General features: G+C 45.3%; 1 protein-coding gene across 1 annotated transcript in view; it reads left to right on the top strand.

Annotated features, from left to right (window-relative positions):
- The first annotated feature begins 11,536 nt into the window (after positions 1-11,536).
- The window catches only part of LOC123622663 (aromatase), a 117,764-nt gene continuing 116,790 nt past the window's right edge, over positions 11,537-12,510 (top strand). Inside the window, exon 1 of the mRNA XM_045529209.1 lies at positions 11,537-11,646. The gene's annotated coding sequence lies outside the window, so the exon portion shown is untranslated. The remainder of the gene's footprint in view (positions 11,647-12,510) is intronic.

Here is a 12,510-nt window from a genome sequence, read left to right as displayed (position 1 = left end):
AACAGATTTCCACCCATCATAAGATATCACTATCTTACACCTTTCAATCACCTGTTTATTGTTAGGCATGGAGCTGTCCGTGGTTGTGGCAGTGGTGCCATTTCAGACCTACACACTCCCTCAATTCTGTTCTTTCTTTGTTTGCAACAAATTTGCCCTCCTCACCCCACCCCACCTTTCTAGTGCATTGCCATAGCTTGGGTTCTCTGGAAGCAGATGCTGAGATGGAATTTGGGGTGCAAGATGTTTGTTAGGGATCAGCACCTGTGAAGGAAAGAAGGGGGAAGCAGAATTGGGCAGAGGAAAAAGCCCAACTCAGTGCAGCCCTGTGAAACCTCAGCCAAGCCTTGTGGAGCTCTAGATTGTGTATTGCCTGTGAGTGTGTCCTATGCCAGCCTGGAATGGCTGGGCTTTGACCCTGTCTCCCTGGGTCACAGGGCAGATGTGGGACACCCCAGAAGGGTGTGACGTTGGGCCAGGAGGCTCTCTGTGGCTGAGGCACACCCTACCCTTAATCTCTGAAACCAGGCAGCAGATCTTTTCTAGAAGGGGGACCTGGGACACACCTCCACGTCCACCACATCAACCACCTAATAGTGCTGGAGACGGGCCTGCCACTTCCAACATCAGTAGACCTTAAATCACAACCTCGAAAGACTGTAGGAAGAAGTATTTTCCTTTTTCACCTGGAGTTAGTGGCTTTTCAGTGAATAAAAAAGCAATTGTCTTCAGAAACAACGAAAATATAACTGAGACGGGGGGGGGGGGGGGGGGGGGAGGGGATGGGTGTATGCCTACATGATGAGTGCGTTGCGCACCCTCTGGGGAATGGTCATGCTTGAAGGTGCTGACTCGGGGAGGTGGGGGAGGAGGGGATGGAGGTATGACTACATGGTGAGTGCCAGGCGCACTGTCTGGATAATGGACACGCCTGAGGCTGTGACTCAGGGGGATGGGCGGGACACAGACAATGTATATAACCTGAGCTTTTGTATCCCCATGAAGAGCTGAAATAAAAAAAAAAAAAGAGATACTACAGGCTGATTTAAAATCCATGGGCAGGTAGAGTACTTGAGAGCATACTCAGGAATAAAGTGAATGCAAATGCAAAAAAAAAAAAAAAAGAAACAACGAAAATATGAAGAGGAACTCTAAGAGTGGGTTCTGTGAGATCATAAGACTCACTCATGAATTTGAAACTGCTAAATCCACAGAAGTAAGTTAACACCGCAAAGCCCCGCTTATGAAACTTGAGCCACTGTTTTTGAAAGGTTAAAACAAAGCCTTGCATGTGTAGAGCACTTTGGTTTTCAAAGTACTTTCTCATGTCATTTGAGTCCCTTAAAAAGCCTGTGAAGAGGGCAGGGCAGGTCTTGTAACCATTTCACAGACGCGGGAGCCAAGGCTCAGGCTGTGCCGTGGTCTGCAAGGTTGTGCCTCTGACGCCTCCTCAGTGTTCACCTGCGTCCTGTTGATCGACAGCAGGGGACTTTCGGGCCCAAATCTTGGGCTAATCAGGAATGCACAAATGATGGACAGGAAGTGGAAGAATGGGGCAGGGAAAGGATTCAACGTGATAAGGTGGGAAAGGGCTCGAGGTAGCCCTTGGCACCAAGGCTTACAAAGCACTGAGTGCTAGAATGTGCAAGCCAGGCTGGAGACAGCCGGCCCGGAGCGATTTAGAGGGTGTGGAGAGAGCAATGATGTAAGAACACCATTTCCTTGAGACCAGGTAGGGGAACTGTCATCTCTGCAGCTCACAGACGAATAGGGTTCTGAAAGAAAGGTGAACTTAGGGCCTGAGAACCTGAGAGCTCTCCTCCCTGGGTTCAGAAGGCAGAGTGACAAGCAAGATTAGATACGCCTCCCCTTTCCAGAGACTCGATAGAAGGGACCAAAAGGGATTCCTGCCAATATCAAGCCTGGAGAAGATGACACCCCAACTACGGAGCCCGGGGACTCAAGCCAGGGGAACCTCAGGTCAAACTACAGATGGACCCTAAACTGGGCTAACTTCTTGAATGAGACCCGTGCTACTTTCTTAAAGCTGTGTGAGTAAACGTATGGTCTCCAATCCGTCCCCGATTCTTGATAAGGGGATACCAGCATCTGGGCACCCGTGGGTGTCCTGGCAAATGGGCTTGGCTTGATGACAGGCGAGGGAGCTATACAGATGCACTGAGACTATCTCAACCCCTAGGGCTGGGAGATGTGAGGAAACAGGAGAATGAGATTCTTCTTGCCTTGATGGGGGACTTATAACCACCATTCGTGGGTCTGCCTCCTCTCACAGTGCCCCAGCTTCTGGCACCGAGCCCAGAGAGCAGCCAAAAGCTAACATTACCATCATCACTAGGGGCCCAATAATGCTCTTAGAAGAGGCTTACATGAAACCAAGTCACTAGAGAACAGTGATCAATTTAAAAATAATACCATTAGGACATAAAGATTCCAGTAGAACACAAAAGGACTTCCTGAAACCAAAAGACAAGATCTGCAGACAAGTTCAGCAGATGGAAGAAAAAAGGTAATAACTAATAGGGAGTAAATTTCTCAAGCTAAAGAAAAGGCCTAAGTCTGCTGATTGGAAGGTTTTGCAAGTTCTTTTCAGGACAAATGACTCACAGTTTGGGAAATTCCTGAGTCTAAAGACAGAAAAATAATCTTACAATCCTCCAGAAAGAAAGTACAAGTGACTTATGGAGGAAGAAGGATCACAGGCATCCACTTTCTCTTCTATGACACTCGAAGCAGAGAAGGTTGAAGAGAAAAATACTGCAACCAAGAGTCCAGTGGCAGGCCCCGAGCCTCTGCCAGGGTGCTGGAAGCATACTTGGGAGTATGCAAGGATTCAAAGGACATCTTGCCCACGTTTTCCATCAGAGAAAGCGTCGGTAAGACAAGATCTAACCAGACAGTAAATGAATAAGTTTAAAGGCTTTAGGAAGGTGGGAAGAGGGAAAAGAAAAAAAAAGTGATGAGCGAGGCTCCTTACAATACATCATTAGTGAAATTCAGACAGATAATAATAGACCATTTAGGAATGTGTAATGTAAGTGCTGAAAATAGAAGAGACATATTTCAAGGGAAATGTTAACAATAGCCTGGAATGAAAAGTACGAGAGGGGACAGAGGGGAAGTGACATTTTGCACAGGTCTCCCGTTGGTGTGTGCGAGTGGGAACTGAGAGTGTGCTACTGCTTCACCCTACGGGGGAGGAGGGAGAGTGCGCGGACAGAGACGGTGGGGAGGTGGTTGGACTCTCATCTTCACATAATGGGAGAAAAGAGTGAGTTTGACTATGAGTGAGAAAAAAGAGGAGGCGGCTGGTAGAATGGAAAAACAGAGTGGCACTCCCAAATTAGCAAGAGAAATAAAAGCATGGAATAGCAACTTGAGCTAACTAATTAGTACAAAAGACATGGGGTGGGGGTTAAGTGAGTAATAAACATTAAGTAAAACAGAAGAAATAAAATGAAGTCTATTTTTTGCTGTACTAAATGTGAATAGACAGAATTATTCCTTAAAAAAGAGGCTATCAGATTATTTAAAAAAAAAGCAAAAACAGTTATATGTTATATACAAGAAAGAAACCTATTTAACAAAAATGATGAAGAAAACTTGAAAATAAAAAGAGAAGCAAAAAAAAAAAAAAAGCCGCAAAAGATACCAGGTAAATGGAAATAACAAAACAGGAAAGAATTACTATATTAATACCCAAGAAAATGAAATTTAAAGTTAACAGCACTAAAGAAGATAGAGTTGTTATGTAATGATAAGATAATAATTTGCAAAGAAATCATTACCAGTATGTGTTAAAAATCAAATGTGAAAAACAGCAAAATCACGCGTGATCCCAGTACGTTTGTCCTTTACGTACAGCAAGAAGTTGTGCCCCTTGGACACACCCCCATTCCATCCAGTCCCACCCTACAAATGATCATTCTTGGTCATATACATGCATGCACTCTTGCAAAGATGCAGTCACACTACACTTATATCCTCTGGGTCAGTATATATAGGTTTTCCTGTTGAGTATTCCCCCATTCCTTGTTTCCATGAGGAAGGATTTCCTCAAAATACCCCTGTCCTCTTGCCCTCCTCCCTGGCTTCTCCCAGAGAGGAGGAATGTCTTAGCGGATTCTTCTTCCCCTGGCTTCCTTCCTCCGCAGAGCTGGCCTGCCCCAGAGAGCTCTCATTCTGGTCCACTCTTACATGGTTTAAGCTCTCCAGGGGTGGCCTCTGTCAGGGAGGTCTGGGGAGTCGCTGCTGCCTGTGATTGGTGGGTCTGTCTTTCTCATTCTGAAAACTTGTTGCCGGACACTTAACGTCACACTCTCCAATATCAGCTTCATCTCTAATAAAGGTGACATTTGAATGAATCTCTGTCTGCCTTGCTCTCTTATCTTGCCACTCAATTGGTTTAGAATTCTGGCAGGGAAAACAGAAGCTGAATTTTGGGGGTCTCCTTAAAATTCCAAAACCACCTTATTTTTCCTTTTTAATAATTATTAAAGATATTTAATCAGTAAATATCAATCTGTCACAAAGAAATCACTAACAACCAGCTTATTTCAAATAAGAGTTTTAACAATCATAAAAAGAACAGATACATCTCATCTTATACAAACCCCTCCAGAGAATAAAACAAGATACTGTTCTTGGCATCATTTTATCAGGATAATATAACCTTTTTTTTTTCTTTTTCTAAATTTCAGAATATTATGAGGGTACAAACATTTTGATTACATATATTGCCCTTGCATCGCTCAAGCCAGAGCTACAAGCGAGCCTATCCCCCAGACAGAGCGCTCCACACCCATCAGTTACGAATTTACCCGTCCCCTCCTCCCCACTCCCACCTGCCCAGCACCTGATGAATATTACCTCCATGTGAGCACCTGAGTGTTGATCAGTTAGTACCAATTTGGTGGCGACTACATGTGGTGCTTGCTTTCACATTCTTGTGATACTTCCAAGAATGGGCTCTAGCTCCACCCTGGATAATATGAGAGGTGCCAGTTCACCATTGTTTTTTATGGTTGAGTAGTATTCCGTGGTACGCAGTACCACATTTGATTAATCCACTCATGTATTTTTTTTTTGAGACAGAGTCTCGCTCTGTTGCCCGGGCTAGAGTGAGTGCCATGGCGTCAGCCTAGCTCACAGCAACCTCAAACTCCTGGGCTTAAGCAGCTGGCATGGCCCACACAGAGCTTTTCATGACCCCACTCCTGCCTCCTTTCTCTGCCCTATTTCTCCCCATTCCACCTCCATGTCCCCTCTGCTGGCTTCTGGGAAGGGCCTGCTCCCTCCTTGCTCCGGCTACTGCAGCACTCTTGCTCCGCCTGTTTTCTGCTTCTCCTCTTCTCTGACTGGCTAACTTTTATTCTTCAGAACACACCTTTGGTGTCGCCTCTGAGGAGCCCTCCTGCCTCCACCTCCCTAGGAGGGTTGGCTGCCCTGACTGTGTGTGTGCTCCCACTGTCACTGTGTTCAGCCACCCTGGGGTACATCCCATCCTTTCATCATTGGCTTTGTACTTCTCTGCCTCCCCAGCCAGGCTGTGGGCTCCCTGAGACAGGCCTGCATCTTGCTCATCTAATTATATTCCCAGTACTTAATGCGTCCCTGGAATGCAGCAGACATTCAGTACATTTTTGAATGAGTGAATATGTGCTAAAATGAAATGCCCTTGCTACAGTTTCTTTCTGAGATCTCCTTTCCTGACGACAGGGTTTTCTCACTGAAGGTGGAGTAATCAGTTTCATGCCAGCAGCCCCCTCTGCCCAGTGAAAGACGGTGCTCCCCTGGGGAACTCTCTCCCTTCCGGTGGTATTTGAAGGGAGCTCTCTGTATCTGTTTACCTTGCAAAATTTCCCTCTGTCTTTAGCCCTGGCCTTGCTGAGCTTCCCATTACATTTCTTGGGGGGTACTACTAACACCCATGTCTTCCCCAAAAGACTGTCCCTGTTCCGTAAGAGGCCCCAGACACTGCAAAGGGGCAGAAGTCCCAGGGCCAGTCAACTCTCAGAGGGTGACCTGTTGACACCTTCTTCCCCTTTCTGTTTCCCATTGCCTGGTTCTTGCTGAGTTTGGGGGGGGCTCCTGAATGCTGAAACTGCAGCCTCCTGGTAGAGCATTCAAGGTTGCTTTAGGGTGGGCTAAAGGCTATAGTGGCTGAGAGCCCAGCACCCCAGAGCCAGTGACCAGAGGCGGGAGGCAGCCCAGGGCAACGATGTGGCTCAGACTTATGTGGGAGTGTATTAGTCAGGCTTCTTCAGGGAAACAGAAGCAATAGGATGTATATATAAAGAGATTTATTATAAAGAATTGGCTCACGCAGTTATGGGGGCTGACAAGTCCCAAGATCTGCAGGCTGAGTTGGCAAGCTGGAGACCCAGGAGCGTGTAGCTCCAGTCCGGGGCCCAGCAGCCTCAAGCCCCAGGAAGAGCCAATGTTTCAGTTTGAATCCAAAGGCAGGAAATGGCCACAGCTGATATCCCCATCTGAAGGCAGCCAGGCAGGAGGAATTCTCTCTTACTTGGGGAAGGGTCAGCCTTTTTGTTCTATTCAGGCCTTCAACTGATTTTATGAGGCCCACTCACATTAGAGAGATCAATCTGCATTACTCAGTCTACCAATTTAAATGTTAATCTCATCCAGAAACACCCTCCCAAACACCCCCAGAGTAACGTTTGACCAAATATCTGGGCACCCCACGGCCCAGTCAAGTTGACATAAAATTAACCATCACAGGGAACAATGAGGTGGTCAGGTGAGGTGACTCTTAACCACAGCTGTTGGAAGACACACCTAACACACACACACACAAACACACACACACACACACACACACACACACACACACACACACACCCCTGCCCTCTCACTCAGGATTCCCAGTGAGGGTGATTTCACCCTCTAAGAGGCACTTTTGGAAATTTATAAAAGCATTTGTCACAATGGCCCCAATGATGGATGTGGGTTGTCACTGACATTTAGTGGACAGGGGCAGGGATGTCAGATGCTCCGCAGTGGTCAAGACAGTCCATATCACAAGGGACTTTCCCATCTCACTTTCCAATATCCCCCTGGATGTCTATGTCTGTGAAAAACCTGTCCATAATTAGCTGGGTCTAGCATCCAACTCCATTTTATATATAAATACAAAGGGTATTTTGCAGTTTTACCATACACTGCAATTTTCAGGAACGCAACATTGAACAAAGGTGGTACATTTTTGTTCAGGACCTGATTGAGATTTGGTCACCATTCTGCAAATCATATAATGAATGGCAATGCTAATCACAGTATTTGAGCCATCCTTAAGACACATGTGAATCTGTGTGCAATAATATCTATTGCATTCACAGCGACTCTACACGTAGGTGCAGACATCTAACTACCCATCAGGTCCTCCAGTGTAGCTGTGTACAAGTTTTTTCATGAATTGAAATACTGATTTTTCTTTTTCTTTTCTTTCTTTTTTTTGAGACAGAGTCTCACTCTGTTGCCCAGGCTAGAGTGCCGTGGCATCAGCCTAGCTCACAGCAACCTCAGCCTCCTGGGCTCAAGTGATCCTTCTGCCTCAGCCTCCTGAGTAGCTGGGACTACAGGCATCCGCCACCATGCTCGGCTAATTTTTTGTATGTATATTTTTAGTTGTCCATATAATTTCTTTCTATTTTTTTTTTAGTAGAGACGGGGTCTTGCTTTTGCTCAGGCTGGTCTTGAACTCCTGACCTCTAGTGATCCTCCTGCCTCAGCCTCCCAGAGTGCTAGGATTACAGATGTGAGCCACCATGCCCAGCCCTGATTTTTCTATAAAATTACTTTTCTTTGTTCCTTGATTATAATACAATGAGTGCATTATATTCATTTTTTTGATATTATGAATTTTGGGAGAAAATTTTGTGTGTAGGTGGATCATATTATCTATGGGTTTCACTCAAGCATAACAAAGGGAGAGTTGCAAATTATTTGTTATAAAAAGGGGCACTGGGTCTGATGTGGCTGAGAGCCACTGCTCTGACTAAACCGGTGCCTGTGAGGGGACATTCATTTGTGTGTTGGGCTGGATTCTGGCCCAAGGAGCCTGTGTACAGTGAGGGTACTGGGTCCCTGATAACCTAGTCTTTCACTTTGGGGAAACTTCAGAAATTAACAAGTTCCCAAGCAACTGGCTGATGTGCCTTACTCCTCACTGTAACTGAGATGTTTCTCTGTTCGACCAAGGAATGAAAGGGTCGAGAGGCTTCGCACCTAGGTCCTCCCAGGAGCTTGTAGGCTCTGTCTCCTCCATGAAGGCCTCCCTGACCAGCTCTGTCTTGAGGAACCCATGTCCCTCTGCTCTGTTCTGCCTGCACTGGCTCCACCTTAACATTTTTTCAGATGTTCATTTCTTAACTCTTTCAATGGACTGTATTCTCCTTGAGGGGAGAAGTTGATTTGCTCTGTGTCCAAATGGATAGATGGATGCATGGATGGATGAATGCATGCATGACTTTGGGGAATATTAGATTGATCCACCAATTCAATCCCAGTGTCTGTGGGAATCAAATAGAGGGGGCTGCTTTGTGCTTTCTACCCAGCCAGCTCGCCAGCTGAGCCCCTTGTGGTGCCTTGGGCTTTAATCAGGAGTTTAATTAGCCCTGGCGCTTGATTCTGGAAGAAATGGAGAACAGCGATGAACACAAGCAGCAGAGATCTGGGCTGTCACTAGCGCGACATATGGTGCTGTGGATCACCCACTGGCTTCATTTAGGGCTGGACTAAGTCCTAGGTAACTTTACTTCTAAATGTTACATGTGATTATTCTTTCAAGATGTTAGATGATTAAGACCTTTTATTGACTGTCCAAAACCAAAAATATGGCTGCTTTTGGATGATTAATGGTGTATATAAAGTAGTTGGGGATGAGCTGGGTGTAGAGGAAAAAGTTCTGGATTTGGAACTGGGCTTGACCCCTGTCTTTTCCACCAACCAGCTGTATAGCCATAGACAGACCAGTTCATACTTCCAGGTTTAAGAGCCTATGATTCAATGAAATGCAGTAAACAACTATTTAAAGGAACTACATAGAGACGTGTTCATGGGAGATACATCATGAAGCTAAAAATGCTGAAGCTTCCAGGCTGCTCATTGCACTGGCCCCTTCCAAGGTCCTGTGCCTCATTTTGTCAGATGACATCACTACCCTAAACCTGGGTCTCATATTATGGTTTCTTCCAGGTTCAAAATTCTATTTTGGCCAATGGCCTTAGGGAAAGGCATTTTTTTGTTACACAACTCTATTCTATTTTGTAACTTGTGATTTTTGACTTTCAAGGACACCATTATGTCACATATACATCGTTCCTTTCTTTCAGTACTTAACATTATTTTGGGCAAATCTGATAAAGAAAACTGAAAGTCTAGATCCCTGTGATTTACTAGCATAATATTTAAAGTTGAGCCACATTCTACACTTTATTGTAGTTAAAAATGCTACAGGAAGAATTGACTGCAAGCTCCATGTTGGGTTACTATAAGTTTTGTTCCAGGCTCATTTCCTGCTGTCCAGGAGTTCCAGACATTTGATGCTGCAGATGCGCTTCTCTTCCTTCATTCTGCTGGAAGAGCTTTGGAAGCCGGGCCTTGGGAGGGACAGGAATAAACTATGCACTGAGCTGACAGTTCTCAGTGAGACAAGTCCTTACTCTGTAGCAACCTGGTCTGGACACCTGCCCTAATGAAATGGAGACAACTGGAGGGTCGAGGGAGGGACTCAGAAATTCTCAATTACAGATGTCCCTGACTTACAATGTTTCAACTTATGATTTTTCAACTTTATGATGGTTGAAAGTACACTTTGAGTAGAAATTACACATCAAGTACCCATCCAATCATTCTGTTTTTCACTCAGTACAGTATTCAGTAAATCACATGAGAAATTCAACAATTTGTCATAAAATAGGCTTTGTGTTAGATGACTTTGCCCAACTGTAGGCTACCGTAAGTGTTCTGAGCACGTTTAAGGTAGGCTAGGCTAAGCTATGGTGTTCAGTAAGTTAGGTGTATTAAATGCATTTTTGACTTACAATATTTTCAATTTACAGTGGGTTTATCAGGACGTAGACCCATGATAAGTTGAGAAGCATCTGTAGTTGGTAGGTAAGTACAAGGCATGATCTCCGTGGTTAGTGTCACTAACCCAAGAGGACAGAGCAGAGAAAGCAGAGGGTGGAGAGGGCAAATATCTTTAGGTTGCAGTCCTTACAATGGAATCTTTCTTCCCAGCCTTCTCAGTGCTCACAACCCCTACACTCTGCCAGCGCAGAGCACCCACAGGGCATGTGTCTTCAGCTTGCTTTTCAGAGCCACTACAAGGGACTACCTCTGTAACATTTGGACACCTAGCCTAGGCAAACAGGGAAACTTTATCTGGGCTCAGGAATTCTCTTAATTACTATGTTTTTCTTGTAACTGCCATTTTGTTCCCTTTTGTGGGGAGAAGAGGGGGGATATTCTTTCTCTACGGATTCTTCTCGGTCATTTTCACCAAAAATGAGGCTACAGCTCTAACTTCTGACTTCAATTTGCATCAAACACAAAACCCAGAATTTTGTTATTTTTTTTTTTTGCCTCTGACTTTTGTTTTCCCACTATAGAATCACTTCCACCTCAGAATTATAAACCACTGCGATCTCTAGATCTGATAGTAAAAACCAGTTAACATTTACTCCACCTGTCTGAAATTCGCATTTTGCATTTGTGCTTTTTCTCATTTAAGTTCCATGTGTTTGTTTGTTAATTGGATTTAAATTGACATTTGGTTTTTAAGCAGTTTTGAAGCTGACTTTTATTTGTTGACTTGTAGTTATGTTTTAGTTTGTGTGATTTTATTGCCATTTCATTCTCAACCATCCAAGAGCTGGATTAGAAGAATTGGGTTCTAAGCCAACTCTGACCAATGTGTGACCTTGTCACATAGATGCCTTACTTAATTTGTCAGACTGGGGCTTAATAAACGTGTTGGTGCCTCTCTTTATAATGTCCTAGTAGCCTATGAATTGGCTTTGTTTTGTTCACTCTTTTTTCTATGTTAGCATCTAGAAAAATCCCCAAACTTATTCAGGAACAAATGTTATCATAGGAGCCTAATGGTAACTAGGAATATCTAGAATAATTTGCAGGAAGCTATGGCTTTATAACATATTAATTTTTGGAAATGACCAGAAATGACTACATTTAAATAAATAAGCGTGTCTACTCTTCTGAAGGCTGGCAGACTGTCTTCTGACTGGCCTCTGTGTGTGGAAATAGCCCTGTTCCAAGCACTGCCTGGCTGTAAAATAGGAGCTGTCATCATGCTGCCCAGTCCTCTAGGAGGCTGAGGGATGCTGTGAGTATTATCAGAAGGGCTACACCTTTGTGTAGGTTAAAAGAAAACAAAAAGCAGGACCCATGGGCCTAATTTGATCCTTGACGTAGAAAAGCTCCACACAGACCCTCCTCCTTGCTGCCCTGGCCGTGTCCTGTTGTCCTGCTACAGGCAGTGTCAGAAACCCTGTGGTGAAATTCAGCCTGTGGATTCCAGAAATTTGGAGTGTTTTCCTGGGGGGAAAAATCCACATGCACAAAACAACATTTGGAATCCCTGTGGTGAGTTGGGAGGTGGGGAGGGGACGCAGCGTGGGGAAGGTTGGAAGGGAAGGCTGCCTGCATGTGTCCCCCCTTCGTCTCAGCAGGGCTCTGGGTTTCAGAGCCGGGACGGAGAACACGGAGAGTGGGGACTGCAGACACCCTGGTGGAGGAGGCGGGGTGCTGGCTGGGGGCAGGGACACGCGCCTGGGCGGGGCGTCACGGTCGGCACTTTCACACTATCTCGTGGGAGTAGGTCCGTGGCTCCACAGCCATGTTACAGTCACAGAAATTGAATTTCAGAGCGGTTAAATACATGCCCCAAGACCACATGATGAAAAAAAAGGAGGGACACACCCAAATCCAAAAATTGGTGTTGGAAGCCTTCTGTGCCTTAAAACATTTCCCTCTCCATTCATCTTTGATGTCTCAAGTTCTACTGTTTAAAATTAAGTTCTTTGGGGACTTAATTGATTTTTGTTCTGCTATAACAAATTAAATTCTTTTGGAAGCCTTGTGCTGAGCGTGGCTGCTCCCTACCTGAGAGCAGCTTCCTACGAAGAGCTTCGCAGCAGGCAGGGGAAGGGCTGGAGCAAGGCCAGGCGGGGAGGACAACCGTGGGCCTGGCCCCTCAGGGTGGTGATGACAGTGTGGGAGGGGTTTGGGGACAGGTCCAGAGACAACAGGCCTGGAGGCCACTAGAAGGGAAAGCAGGAAGAAGGTAGAAGGTCAATTTCCTGTCCAGGGCCCTTGGAGCTCCAGCATTCACTTGGGGCAGGAGAAAACATTAAATTCCTTGGAGCCATTACTGAAGCCTGACAGTTTGGAACCTCTGTGTCAGCAGCAGTTTAGGAACAGTTCAGCCAGAAGTGGATGTGTGCCCTG

The sequence above is a fragment of the Lemur catta genome, chromosome 1, assembly GCF_020740605.2.
Source record: "Lemur catta isolate mLemCat1 chromosome 1, mLemCat1.pri, whole genome shotgun sequence".
Taxonomy (NCBI): domain Eukaryota; kingdom Metazoa; phylum Chordata; class Mammalia; order Primates; family Lemuridae; genus Lemur; species Lemur catta.
The sequence above is the reverse complement of the archived record's forward strand: the minus strand, read 5'-3'. Positions and strand labels throughout refer to the sequence as shown.